The sequence below is a fragment of the Lepidochelys olivacea genome (genome assembly GCF_965140295.1).
Source record: "Lepidochelys olivacea isolate rLepOli2 genome assembly, chromosome: 3".
NCBI lineage: Eukaryota > Metazoa > Chordata > Testudines > Cheloniidae > Lepidochelys > Lepidochelys olivacea.
Genome location: NC_140413.1, coordinates 37,576,721 through 37,590,632, shown reverse-complemented (window position 1 = coordinate 37,590,632; position 13,912 = coordinate 37,576,721). Strand labels below are relative to the sequence as shown.

The 13,912-nt window shown below is 44.4% G+C and overlaps 1 protein-coding gene across 1 annotated transcript in view; it reads left to right on the top strand.

The window, feature by feature from the left end:
* Positions 1 to 13,912, top strand: part of SNTG2 (syntrophin gamma 2) — a gene marked incomplete at its 3' end in the record, with an annotated part of 518,636 nt that overhangs the window by 475,335 nt on the left and 29,389 nt on the right. The gene's annotated exons all lie outside the window — the stretch shown is intronic.

Sequence of the window (13,912 nt, the reverse complement as noted above, 5' to 3'; positions counted from 1 at the left end):
TCCCTAACTGTGGTGGGGCTATAAACGGAACCCATATCCCTATCTTGGCACCGGAGCACCAAGCCGCCGAGTACATAAACCGCAAGGGGTACTTTTCGATAGTGCTGCAAGCTCTGGTGGATCACAAGGGACGTTTCACCAACATCAACGTGGGATGACCAGGAAAGGTGCATGACGCTCGCATCTTCAGGAACTCTGGTCTGTTTCAAAAGCTGGAGGAAGGGACTTTATTCCCAGACCAGAAAATAACTGTTGGGGATGTTGAAATGCCTATATGTATCCTTGGGGACCCAGCCTACCCCTTAATGCCATGGCTCATGAAGCCGTACACAGGCAGCCTGGACAGTAGTCAGGAGCTGTTCAACTACAGGCTGAGCAAGTGCAGAATGGTGGTAGAATGTGCATTTGGATGTTTAAAGGCGCGCTGGCGCAGTTTACTGACTCGGTTAGACCTCAGCGAAACCAATATTCCCACTGTTATTACTGCTTGCTGTGTGCTCCACAATATCTGTGAGAGTAAGGGGGAGACGTTTATGGCGGGGTGGGAGGTTGAGGCAAATCGCCTAGCTGCTGGTTACGCGCAGCCAGACACCAGGGCAGTTAGAAGAGCACAGGAGGGCGCGGTCTGCATCAGAGAAGCTTTGAAAACCAGTTTCATGACTGGCCAGGCTACGGTGTGAAAGTTCTGTTTGTTTCTCCTTGATGAAACCCCCCGCCCCTTGGTTCACTCTACTTCCCTGTAAGCTAACCACCCTCCCCTCCTCCCTTTAATCATTGCTTGCAGAGGCAATAAAGTCATTGCTGCTTCACAGTCATGCATTCTTTATTCATTCATCACACAAATAGGGAGATGACTACCAAGGTATCCCAGGAGGGGTGGTGGAGGAGGGAAGGAAAATGTCACACAGCACCTTAAGCACAGCACTTTAAAAGTTTACAACTTTAAAATTTATTGAATGACAGCCTTCTTTTTTTTGGGCAATCCTCTGTGGTGGAGTGGCTGGTTGGCCGGAGGCTCCCCCACCGCGTTCTTGGGCGTGTGGGTGTGGAGGCTATGGAACTTGGGGAGGAGGGCGGTTGGTTACCGAGGGGCAGCAGTGGCAGTCTGTGCTCCAGCTGCCTTTGCTGCAGCTCAACCATACACTGGAGCATACTGGTTTGGTCCTCCAGCAGCCTCAGCATTGAATCCTGCCTCCTCTCATCACGCTGCCGCCACATTTGAGCTTCAGCCCTGTCTTCAGCCCTCCACTTACTCTCTTCAGCCCTCCACCTCTCCTCCCGGTCATTTTGTGCTTTCCTGCACTCTGACATTATTTGCCTCCACGCATTCGTCTGTGCTCTGTCAGTGTGGGAGGACAGCATGAGCTCGGAGAACATTTCATCGCGAGTGCGTTTTTTTTTCTTTCTAAGCTTCACTAGCCTCTGGGAAGGAGAAGATCCTGTGATCATTGAAACACATGCAGCTGGTGGAGAAAAAAAAAGGGACAGCGGTATTTAAAAAGACACATTTTATAAAACAGTCGCTACACTCTTTCAGGGTAAACCTTGCTGTTAACATTACATACATAGCACATGTGCTTTCGTTACAAGGTCGCATTTTGCCTCCTTCCACCGCGTGACTACCCCCTCAACCTTCCCCCCTCCCTGTGGCTAACAGCGGGGAACATTTCTGTTTAGCCACAGGCAAACAGCCCAGCAGGAATGTTTGTCCCCTGAAGTGTCCCCTGAAGAAAAGCACTCTATTTCAACCAGGTGACCATGAATGATATCTCACTCTCCTGAGGATAACACAGAGAGATAAAGAACGGATTTTGGTTGAATGCCAGCAAACATACACTGCAATGCTTTGTTCTACAGTGATTCCCGAGTACGTGTTACTGGCCTGGAGTGGTAAAGTGTCCTACCATGAAGGACGAAATAAGGCTGCCCTCCCCAGAAACCTTTTGCAAAGGATTTAGGACTACATCTAGGAGAACCGCAAATGCCAGGGCAAAGTAATCCTTTCACATGCTTGCTTTTAAACCATGTATAGCATTTTAGAAGGTACACTCACCAGAGGTCCCTTCTCTGCCTGCTGGGTCCAGGAGGCAGCCTTGGGTGGGTTCGGGGGGTACTGGCTCCAGGTCTAGGGTGAGAAACAGTTCCTGGCTGTCGGGAAAACCGGTTTCTCCGCTTGCTTGCTGTGAGCTATCTACAACCTCCTCCTCATCATCATCTTCTTCGCCCCCAAAACCTACTTCCGTATTGCCTCCATCTCCATTGAAGGAGTCAAATGACACGGCTGGGGTAGTGGTGGCTGAACCCCCTAAAATGGCATGCAGCTCATCATAGAAGCGGCATGTTTTGTGCTCTGACCCGGAGCGGCTGTTCGCCTCTCTGGTTTTCTGGTAGGCTTGCCTCAGCTCCTTCAGTTTCACGCGGCACTGCTTCGGGTCCCTGTTATGGCCTCTGTCCTTCATGCCCTGGGAGATTTTGACAAAGGTTTTGGCATTTCGAAAACTGGAACGGAGTTCTGATAGCACGGATTCCTCTCCCCAAACAGCGATCAGATCCCGTACCTCCCGTTCGGTCCATGCTGGAGCTCTTTTGCGATTCTGGGACTCCATCATGGTCACCTGTGCTGATGAGCTCTGCATGGTCACCTGCAGCTTGCCACGCTGGCCAAACAGGAAATGAGATTCAAAAGTTCGCGGTTCTTTTCCTGTCTACCTGGCCAGTGCATCTGAGTTGAGAGTGCTGTCCAGAGCGGTCAGAATGGAGCACTCTGGGATAGCTCCCGGAGGCCAATACCATCGAATTGTGTCCACAGTACCCCAAATTCGAGCCGGCAACGTCGATTTAAGCGCTAATCCACTAGTCAGGGGTGGAGTAAGGAAATCGATTTTAAGAGCCCTTTAAGTCGAAATAAAGGGCTTCATTGTGTGGACGGGTGCAGGTTTAAATCGATTTAACGCTGCTAAATTCGACCTAAAGTCCTAGTGTAGACCAGGGCTATGTTTTGAATCTGATTACCCTGTAAGGTATTTATCATCAGTAAATTTACCACCAGAGGTGATTCTTTTACTTTTTCTTCAATTAAATTTCTTCTTTTAAGAACCTGATTGCTTTTTCCTTGTTCTTAAGATCCAATGGTTTGGGTCTGTGTTCACCTATGCAAATTGGTGAGGATTTTTATCAAGCGTTTCCCAGGAAAGGGGGTGTAGGGCTTGGGAGATTTTGGGAGGAAAGACGTTTCCAAGTGGGCTCTTTCCTGGTTATATTTGTTAGATGCTTGGTGGTGGCAGCAATAAAGTCCAAGGACAAAAGGAAAAATAGTTTGTACATTGGGGAAGTTTTAACCTAAGCTGGTACAAATAAGCTTAGGGGGTTTTTCTTGCAGGTCCTCACATCTGTACCCTAGAGTTCAGAGTGGGGAAGAAACCTTGACATGGCCTAACTCTGTTCCTCAGTAAACAGGAGTTTTACTATTGCACTCCCCTCAGCCTTGAATGCAGGGGCTTTTTGTCTGGCCAGTGGGAAGAAAAAGGGTTATCCCTCCTTTAAGCCTCCCCCCATCCTTTTGGATCATCACCTGAGTCAGAGTTGGACTGGCCCATGGTCACCTTGGAAAGGAAAGATAGGGAACACATGTCCAAGTGGGGAGTGAATATATTTATCACTGATGTTCGGGAGGGAATAATTAACTGTTTGAGGGCAGAGAGGAGGCAGCACAAATAATTGCTGCTGTTACCTTGTGGCAGATGTCCAGTACCGGAAGAGGACTTAAGGGAAGATGGCCCCTAAGAAAGATGACAAAGCGGGGCTGGGGTTCCTACATCTGGTACAACAGAAAGACAGCTCTCCTTTCATGCCCCCCTCTTAGTCCTCATATCAGGGGAGGGTGTTAAGGCCTCCACAAGGGGTAATATCAGGGTGGGGGGCTGATGGCAGCCCTTCCCAGGTAGGTGGAAAAGATTAAGGAAAGAACAGATCTGCACTGTACGATTTATTGGCAGGTATTTCCCAGATGAATTGATAAAGTTGCATTCTAATTTGCCCACATCCTTTGCATCTTGTCTTTCTTCTTGTATGGCTGGGATTATAATTCCAGTGGGAGCAGAGTTTGGTGAGGCCTGAATGCTTTGGAAAACCCTGCCGCGTGTGTATTCTGGCAAACAAATGAACAAAATAAGAAAATAACATTTTTATATGTTCTCTTTATTTAAGTATTTTCAGCTGCAAAAACCTTTCAGTGCCCTATTAGCGATAAGACTCTGTGGCCAAAACCTTCTTCCAGTTCTACCGAATTGGTCCTTACCGTTGGCACAGAACACTCACTTGGCTACTGTACTAGCAATGCTTGTCAGCTCTTCCTCCCATTTTTTCTGTACTTCAGATGAGCTTGCTTTAAAAATAAGAATAATAAAAATAATTTATTAAGTGTGATGTGAAACTGGTATAAATGTCTCACTGATTGGGACATATATAAGTGTCAGTGTTACTCTATACAAATATCCTCTGTTCAAACTATCGGCCTTGACCTTGTGATTAGATTTGGGATAAGTAATTAATTTCTCTGAAATAAAATTATAATTTATGCAAGTTAAGCGATATTGTTAGTACCCAATCTAGCAGAGAATGGCACACAAGTCGCTTTACACCTGCATGTAGTCCCATTGAGTTCTACCTTATTCCTTACATTCATAAAGTTCTTCACTTGCTCAGTTCTTTGCTGAATTAGGGCCTTTGCTAAATTGTTGTATCTATTTCATTAACTTATTTCACTTCAGCCCTTCCGTTACCTGTACTATTGCAGGAAAGTATACATCTGCTAGGCTTGTATAAGAGATATTTTTCAAGAGAAGGTTCTGAATGTTCCATTTAAAATCTTCAATTCCTCTTTTATTTTAACGTTGCGGATAAAGTCCATTTTGGGGGATTTTTAAGAAGTGCCAGACAAACTGTGCAATGTTTGCCAATGACTTTAATAGCAGTACTTTTTGGCCCTCGGTTAATGTTTGCTCGATGTTTCAGAATTGTAAAGTGCTAAATGTTGTTCTTTGTGGCTTGCAAGACTCACTAATTTTTATAGGACATAAATCACCAGAATAAGTTTATAATGGCCATTTTCCTGTGTATCAAGGAGATACTTTTTTAATTGAGCAAATAAAAATTGTGTTGTCATGAAGTCTTTGTTTGCTTGTTTTTCAGTGATTGTGCATTTAGTGATTGTCTCGTGAAAAAATACGCTTCATACAAATAATTTTAAGCACAAACAATTGAATTAAAATTAAGATTTTTAGCACTATACATGTCTATTAAAAAGAAAAAAACTAGATTTGTATGCAACATTGCTATTTTTGATAGCAGTGCATCAATTCTTGCTGTTATTTTTCATTAATTGTTATATAGTGCTGTAAATATGTATGGACTTGTGAAAAAGATGAATATACTGAAAATTAGAGCCCAAAAATATTTGTGATGTACAGGCAAAATCCAGTTCAATACAGAAATACAAAAAACTTTGTATAAAGTTGCTTGTGAATTTACAGAGGAAATGCTTCAGAGATGTAAATTCATTTTGTTTTATGAATTATAATATTGTCCACTTTTTAATGGTTATTCTAAAAAGTACATTTACAAAATATGGTTGGTGTAAAATTCGTATTAGTTTAGAATGATGAATGCAGGTACAATATTTTTATGTTGTATTTTGGCTCATCAAAAGCACTAAAAAGTAAGATTCCTGCTGTTGAATTGTACAAAATGAAGCTGTGCCCAGAATGAATAAATATATTACATATGAATCAATGCCACAAAAAATATCAGTGGTAGTCCTCCCCTCTGCCCCGCACACACATGCAAGTAAAAGAATTAACCAAACCTGAGCCAGTGTTCATAGAATATCAGGGTTGGAAGGGACCTCAGGAGGTCATCTAGTCCAACCCCCTGCTCAAAGCAGGACCAATCCCCAATTTTTGGCCTAGATCCCCAAATGGCCCCCTCAAAGGATTGAACTCACAACCTTGGGTTTAACAGGCCAATGCTCAAACCACTGAGCTATCCTTCCCCCTGTATTCAGCTGATATGTGGAAATAACATGCTTGATAAGGCATTGGTAACCAGAGCACTAAATAGAGTACTTCAGGTCAACTCTATTAAAATGAATCTATACAATCACACTTTTCTCAATGTATTTTTCATTCTTACATGAGCAGTGTCACTGAATCTCATTTCGTTCATGGAATATTTTATTTTACAAAAGATATGTTAGAGTATGAAATACGGTGAACTCTCTGATGCTGTCTGGAACTGTTCTTAATAAATTACATTTTCTTCTTCAGTCTAAATCCTGCATGCTCAGCTATTATTCTGCATGTTACCTCCAAACTGGCAAACATCATTAGTAAATATAGATTTTAAATAATATTTTGTAAAACATTCTGGATCTGTAGGTGTTGAGCAGAAGGGGAGCTGAGAAAAACTCCTAATCCTAACAAGAAAAGGAGTACTTGTGGCACCTTAGAGACTAACCAATTTATTTGAGCATAAGCTTTCGTGAGCTACAGCTCACTTCATCAGATGCATACTGTGGAAAGTGTAGAAGATCTTTTTATACACACAAAGCATAAAAAAATACCTCCCCCCACCCCACTCTCCTGCTGGTAATAGCTTATCTAAAGTGATCACTCTCCTTACAATGTGTCTGATAATCAAGTTGGGCCATTTCCAGCACAAATCCAGGTTCTCTCTCCACCCCCTCCCTTCCCCCACACACAAACCCACTCTCCTGCATTTCCACTCTCCAGGAGAGAGTGGGGAAGCAAAAGTGGATGGGAATCTGGGAGGCAGTGACCATGAGTTGGTTGAGTTCAGGATCCTGACGCAGGGAAGAAAGGTAAGCAGCAGGATACGGACCCTGGACTTCAGGAAAGCAGACTTTGACTCCCTCAGGGAACGGATGGCCAGGATCCCCTGGGGGACTAACTTGAAGGGGAAAGGAGTCCAGGAGAGCTGGCTGTATTTCAAGGAATCCCTGTTGAGGTTACAGGGACAAACCATCCCAATGAGTCGAAAGAATAGTAAATATGTCAGGCGACCAGCTTGGCTTAATGGTGAAATCCTAGCGGATCTTAAACATAAAAAAGAAGCTTACAAGTGGAAGGTTGGACATATGACCAGGGAAGAGTATAAAAATATTGCTCGGGCATGTAGGAATGATATCAGGAGGGCCAAATCGCACCTGGAGCTGCAGCTAGCCAGAGATGTCAAGAGTAACAAGAAGGGTTTCTTCAGGTATGTTGGCAACAAGAAGAAAGCCAAGGAATGTGTGGGCCCCTTAATGAATGAGGGAGGCAACCTAGTGACAGAGGATGTGGAAAAAGCTAATGTACTCAATGCTTTTTTTGCCTCTGTTTTCACTAACAAGGTCAGCTCCCAGACTGCTGTGCTGGGCATCACAACATGGGGAAGAGATGGCCAGCCCTCTGTGGAGATAGAGGTGGTTAGGGACTATTTAGAAAAGCTGGACGTGCACAAGTCCATGGGGCCGGACGAGTTGCATCCGAGAGTGCTGAAGGAATTGGCGGCTGTGATTGCAGAGCCATTGGCCATTATCTTTGAAAACTCGTGGCGAACCGGGGAAGTCCTGGATGACTGGAAAAAGGCTAATGTAGTGCCAATCTTTAAAAAAGGGAAGAAGGAGGATCCTGGGAACTACAGGCCAGTCAGCCTCACCTCAGCCCCTGGAAAAATCATGGAGCAGGTCCTCAAAGAATCAATCCTGAAGCACTTGCATGAGAGGAAAGTGATCAGGAACAGCCAGCATGGATTCACCAAGGGAAGGTCATGCCTGACTAATCTAATCGCCTTTTATGATGAGATTACTTGTTCTGTGGATGAAGGGAAAGCAGTGGATGTATTGTTTCTTGACTTTAGCAAAGCTTTTGACACGGTCTCCCACAGTATTCTTGTCAGCAAGTTAAGGAAGTATGGGCTGGATGAATGCACTATAAGGTGGGTAGAAAGCTGGCTAGATTATCGGTCTCAACAGGTAGTGATCAATGGCTCCATGTCTAGTTGGCAGCCGGAATCAAGTGGAGTACCCCAAGGGTCGGTCCTGGGGCCGGTTTTGTTCAATATCTTCATAAATGATCTGGAGGATGGTGTGGATTGCATTCTCAGCAAATTTGTGGATGATACTAAACTGGGAGGAGTGGTAGATACAGTGGAGGGGAGTGATAGGATACAGAAGGACCTAGACAAATTGGAGGATTGGGCCAAAAGAAATCTGATGAGGTTCAACAAGGATAAGTGCAGGGTCCTGCACTTAGGACGGAAGAACCCAATGCACAGCTACAGACTAGGGACCGAATGGCTAGGCAGCAGTTCTGCGGAAAAGGACCTAGGGGTGACAGTGGACGAGAAGCTGGATATGAGTCAGCAGTGTGCCCTTGTTGCCAAGACGGCCAATGGCATTTTGGGATGTATAAGTAGGGGCATAGCGAGCAGATCGAGGGACGTGATCGTTCCCCTCTATTCGACATTGGTGAGGCCTCATCTGGAGTACTGTGTCCAGTTTTGGGCCCCACACTTCAAGAAGGATGTGGATAAATTGGAGAGAGTCCAGCGAAGGGCAACAAAAATGATTAGGGGACTGGAACACATGAGTTATGAGGAGATGCTGAGGGAGCTGGGATTGTTTAGCCTGCAGAAGAGAAGAATGAGGGGGGATTTGATAGCTGCTTTCAACTACCTGAAAGGGGGTTCCAAAGAGGATGGCTCTAGACTGTTCTCAATGGTAGCAGATGACAGAACGAGGAGTAATGGTCTCAAGTTGCAGTGGGGGAGGTTTAGATTGGATATTAGGAAAAACTTTTTCACCAAGAGGGTGGTGAAACACTGGAATGCGTTACCTAGGGAGGTGGTAGAATCTCCTTCCTTAGAGGTTTTTAAGGTCAGGCTTGACAAAGCCCTGGCTGGAATGATTTAACTGGGAATTGGTCCTGCTTCGAGCAGGGGGTTGGACTAGATGACCTTCTGGGGTCCCCTCCAACCCTGATATTCTATTATATGATTCTATGATATAAAGGGAAGGGTAAACCCCTTTAAAATCCCTCCTGGCCAGAGGAAAACTCCTCTCACCTCTAAAGGGTTAAGAAGCTAAAGGTAACCTTGCTGGCACCTGACCAAAATGACCAATGAGGAGACAAGATACTTTCAAAAGCTGGGAGGAGGGAGAGAAACAAGGGGTCTGCGTGTCTGTCTATATGCTGGTTTCTGCCGGGGATAGACCAGGAATGGAGTCTTAGAACTTTTAGTATGTAATCTAGCTAGGTACGTGTTAGATTATGATTTCTTTAAATGGCTGAGAAAAGAATTGCACTGAATAGAATAACTATTTCTGTTTGTGTATCTTTTTTGTAACTTAAGGTTTTGCCTAGAGGGATTCTCTATGTTTTGAATCTAATTACCCTGTAAGGTATCTACTATCCTGATTTTACAGAGGGGATTTCTTTACTTCTATTTACTCCTATTTCTATTAAAAGTCTTCTTGTAAGAAAACTGAATGCTTTTTCATTGTTCTCAGATCCAAGGGTTTGGGTCTGTGGTCACCTATGCAAATTGGTGAGGCTTTTTATCCAACATTTCCCAGGAAAGGGGGTGGGGGTGCAAGTGTTGGGAGGATTGTTCATTGTTCTTAAGATCCAAGGGTCTGGGTCTGTAGTCACCTAGGCAAATTGGTGAGGCTTTTTACCAAACCTTGTCCAGGAAGTGGGGTGCAAGGTTTTGGGAAGTATTTGGGGGGGAAGACATTTCCAAACAGCTCTTCCCCAGTAACCAGTATTTGTTCGGTGGTGGTAGCAGCCAATCCAAGGACAAAGGGTGGAATATTTTATACCTTGGGGAACTTTTTGACCTAAGCTGGTAAAGATAAGCTTAGGAGGTTTTCATGCAGGTCCCCACATCTGTACCCTAGCGTTCAGAGTTGGGGAGGAACCTTGACAGCTCTGCATTGTTGACAGCATCCCAGACTTCCTGAAACAGCATTAATATGAGTTTTGTTAGTTCAGTTCCCTTCCCTTTTATCCTGCTCTCTATACATATTCACAGTGTGTTTGCCAGCTGGGCTGAGTTTTCTGCAAGTTTCCCTGGAAAAATGTCAAGGGCTCTTTGATCACACTTTCTAATTAAGGCTCAGTTTTGTCCCCCATGATTTTTACATTGAGAAGAGGCAGTCTGGCTGGATGCTATGAAGTGCTGCACTAAGAGTCTGAACCTGCAAGAGAAAAGTATATGTAGAGTCATTAAAATTTAAGGCCAGAAGGGACCACCAGATCATCTAGTCTGACCTCCTATTTATCACAACCCACCACCACCACCCAGCACAGTAAACCCAACTGAAATTAGACTAAAGTATTACAGCCCACAGGAGACTAGACTATTATGTGCCACAGGCAGAGAATAGGGACTGAGGTGCACCAGTGTCTGGAAGCCCCCTCAGTGGCAGGGAAATAATTAAGTGTGATATACTCAGATAATCCTGACAAGTGACTAGCACCCACATGCTGCAAAGGAAAGTGAAAAAAACCCCAAGGTCAAAGCCAATCTGAGCCAGGGAAAAATTTCTTTCCAATGCCCAATATTGTGATCACTTTAGACCCTGAGCATGTGAGCTAGAACCAGCCAGCCAAGTACCGAAGAGAGAGAATGCTCGGTGCCACCTGAGAGCCTTGGCTTCTAGGGCGCAGTGCCATGCCAGGACAGGTAGGGACTAGCCTGCCTTATCTCCCCATCATCACCAAACGGAATTTTAATGGCCCAGTCGGCAGTGCCGACCAGAATACAATCCTGTCCTGATAGTGCCTAACAGCCCAATAGCACCTTATTTCAATATGACTAGTTTGGAATGTGAGGATGTGACTGTTTACTTCCTAGCTTATGGCTGCCTCTGCTGCTTAGCCAAAGGCCTTAGCCTAAGAACAGGGCCTCAGACTGTCACAGTAAGAGAAGGCCCTTACACCAACAGACAGTGATCTTGATTCTTCTTTTATACCTCTAGAACTAGCCAAGTGATAAGAATACACCTAAATTCTTAAAGTACAGGCCTTTGCAGACAGGCCTGAATATCTTTATCCTAACAATTTCATTTGGTGACCCCTAGTTCTTGTGTTAAGAGAAATAGTAAACAACACTTCCTTATCTACTTTCTCTACACCAGTCATGATTTTATAGACCACAATCATATCTCCCCTTAGCCATCTCTTTTCCAAGCTGAAAAGTTCCAGTGTTGTTCTCAAGGTTCCTTTCCCACTCTGAACTCTAGGGTACAGATGTGGGGACCTGCATGAAAGACCCCCTAAGCTTATTCTTACAACCTTAGGTTAAAACTTCCCCAAGGTATAAACTTTTACCTTTTGTCCTTGGACCTTTATGCTGCCATCACCAAAGTATCTAACAAAAATAACAGGGGAAGTGCCCACTTGGAAACGTCTCCCCCCCCAAAATATTCCCCCAAGCCCTACACCCTCTTTCCTGGGGAAGTCTTGATAAAAATCCTCACCAATTTGCATAGGTGAACACGGACCCAAACCCTTGGATCTTAAGAACAATGAAAAAGTAATCAGGTTCTTAAAAGAAGAATTTTAATTGAAGAAAAAGTAAAAGAATTACCTCTGTAATATCAGGATTGTAAATACCTTACAGGGTAATCAGATTCAAAACATAGAGAATCCCTCTAGGCAAAACCTTAATTTACAAAAAGACACAAAAACAGGAATATACATCCCATTCAGCACAACTTATTTTATCAGCCATTCAAACAAAACAGAATCTAACGCGTATCTAACTAGATTGCTTACTAACTCTTTACAGGAGTTCTGACCTCCATTCCTGCTCTGGTCCCGGCAAAAACATCACACAGACAGAGAGGACCCTTTGTTCCCCCCCTTCTCCAGGTTTGAAAATATCTTGTCTCCTCATTGGTCATTTTGGTCAGGTGCCAGCCAGGTTATCTTAGCTTCTTAACCCTTTACAGGTGAAAGGGTTTTTCCTCTCGCCAGGAGGGATTTAAAGGTGTTTACCCTTCCCTTTATATTTATGACAGTTGTTAAGCCATTCCATAACCCTAATCATTGTTGTTGTCCTTTTCTGAACCTTTTCCAATTCCAATATCTCTTTTTTGAGATGGGGTGACCACATTTACACACAGTATTCAAGATGTGGGCATACCATGGATTCATATAAAGGCAACATGATATTTTTTGTCCTATTAACTGTCCCTTTCTTAATTATTCCCAGCATTTTCTTCACTTTTTTGACTGCCGCTGCACACTGAGTGGATGTTTTCAGAGAATTATCCACAATGACTCCAAGATCTCTTTCTTGAGTGGTAACAGCTAATTTAGACCCCATCATTTTATACGTATATTTGGAATTATGCTTTCCAATGTGCATTACTTTGCATTTATCAACATTAAATTTCATCTGCCATTTAATTTAAATAGCTCTTCACCCTCCCTGGTATTCACCCGATTAATGTATTTATAGAGAGCAATCTTATCCCCTCTAACCTTTCTTTTTGCTTGACTAAACAAGCCACGCTCTTCTGGTCTCCTCTCATAAGATAGGCCCTCCAGTCCTCTGATTATCCTCGTAGCTCTTCTCTGCACCTGTTCCACTTTACATGTAGACCATTTGTTATCCCTCTTCCTCACCCTTATATCATTTCTCTTTCAAAAGTATCCTCTAATTTTGGGTATCCTAGCACATGATTTTCCAGAGTACTTTTTATGTTCAAAACACAGCTCCCATTGATTTCTTTGGTAGCTTTGAGTGCTCAGTGGAAGTCAGGTCACAGGGCTTGAAGTCAGTCTTCCAGAAAATGAGGAATGCAAAATTAGTGACCACCTGTGAAATGCTGAATTTAAGCAATTTGACTAGCATCACACAGGAATTCTATGGCAGGGATAGAATCCAGTTCTCTAGGGAAGCATTCAAATGCCCTAACCGTGGGACCATCCTTTCTCTTCCTAAATTCTCCTGCGTCCTTTACTACACAACTTCCAACTTCTGCAACAAATGAGGTAGTGGTTCTACAGGTAACAGCTTCCTTACCAACACAACCTGGATTTATTCCCTGAGCAGGTTAATCCTGTGCACTGAATTTTTGGTCCTGTGGGAAAAAATAGTATGTCATTGTAGTGGCTGCAAGGTGTGGCTGCTTATGGAGCACCACTTCATGATGATGGGTTGCTTTTACAGGCACCCTGCCCTTACTATCTCCCTCCCACAGGCCCCTAAAGTAGTCCAGAAAGTCTTTCTTGTGGTTTACAGCATAGGCGCCAACTTCCTCTCTGCTCGATGGGTGTTCAACCTCCACCCCCTACCCCAGTCCTGCCCTCGCCCCACCCCATTTCACCCCTTTCCCGCAAGTCCCTGCCCCTGCCCTGCCCCTTCGCCACCTCCTCCCCTGAGTGCGCCGCTTCGCCACTTCTTCTCCTCCCTCCTGGAAAGTCGTAAGCGCCATCAAACAGCTGTTAGGCGGCGGGGTGGGGGGGCAGGAAGTCCCGAGAGGGAGGGGGAGGCTGGGGGGGGGAGAAGGAGGGGTGAGGAGTGGGGAGCTTGGATGCCAGTGGGTGCAGAGCACCCGCTAATTTTTCCCCATGGGTGCTCCAGCCTCAGAGCACCCACGGAGTCAGCGCCTATGGCTTACAGCACCATTTCTGAGGATAGTTTAACACTAAAAATAGTCAGATTCCTTCATCACAGAATAATCAAACATAATGTCCAAAATAATAAACTCTACTTGAAACCATCAATTTCCAGTCCTCTGGCCCTGCTTCCATGCTTTTTCTCTGGCCACAACCCTGCAGTTTCCTGCTTTTTTCTCCCCAATATTAAATCACTTGACTCTCTCAGCTCCTCTTGTAGT